The sequence below is a fragment of the Gavialis gangeticus genome, unplaced genomic scaffold (genome assembly GCF_001723915.1).
Source record: "Gavialis gangeticus isolate Ggan-Ray unplaced genomic scaffold, GavGan_comp1, whole genome shotgun sequence".
Classification (NCBI taxonomy): domain Eukaryota; kingdom Metazoa; phylum Chordata; order Crocodylia; family Gavialidae; genus Gavialis; species Gavialis gangeticus.
The window spans coordinates 83914473-83915434 of record NW_017728992.1 but is presented as its reverse complement, the minus strand read 5'-3'; positions in this window follow the sequence as shown (position 1 = coordinate 83915434).

Here is a 962-nt window from a genome sequence, read left to right as displayed (position 1 = left end):
ATTTCTCCTCAGATGGAGCACTTTACATTTCCCTGTAATAAATGACAAGGTTGAGTTCTGCCCACTTCACAAGCCTGTCCAGGTCAGCCTGTATTGCCAGCTCATCTTCGAGCGTGGCAATGCTCCCCCAAAGCTTGGTGTCATCAGTGAACTTTGCCTGATTGTTTGTAATACCTGAATCCAAATCATTATTGAACATGTTGAAGAGCACTGGTCCAAGTACTGAACCCTGAGGGATGCCACTGGTCACCTTCCACCATGATGACTCAGTTCCATCAGTCAGTATACTTTGGGTTCTGCCATGGAGCCAGATACCTAGCCACCAGACTGTGAAGTAGCTGAGGCCATATTTTCCCAATTTGATGATGAGGACATAATGGGATACCAGGTCTAAGGCCTTTTTGAAGTCCAATATATGACATCAACTTCATTTCCCCTATCTAGGTGGTGAGTAACCTGATCTTAGAAGAAAATGAGGTTGGTTTGCCATCCTTCAGAATACCGCCTTCAGTTAGCCTGTGTGTGATGGATTCTTTCCTGATTTGCTGTAGGATTTTACCTGGGACTGAAGTAACTGATTGGCCTGTAGTTTCCTGGGTCCTCCCTTCTCCCTTTTTTAAAGATAGGTACCATATTGGCTTTTCCCCAATCTTATGGCACCTCTCCCGAGTTCCACGAGTCTTCAAAAATAACTTTTCCATTAGTCACGCAATGAAATCGGCCAGTTCTTTTAGGTCTTCTTGAGTGACAATGTGCCTTTCTCAGACTCAACATTCCTCAAGTTCAGAACCCTAACTAATAAGTTCTAACCCACTCTGACTAGCTAAGAGGGGAATTTAGTTATCTGAGAAATCCTTAAAAGAGGATCATTTACTCTTCTCTGTTAAAGGTGTTTCTCAGTTATATAATGGAAGACTGTTGCTGTGCTGACAGAACCCTGGTGATAGTTTCTCTTAACACAG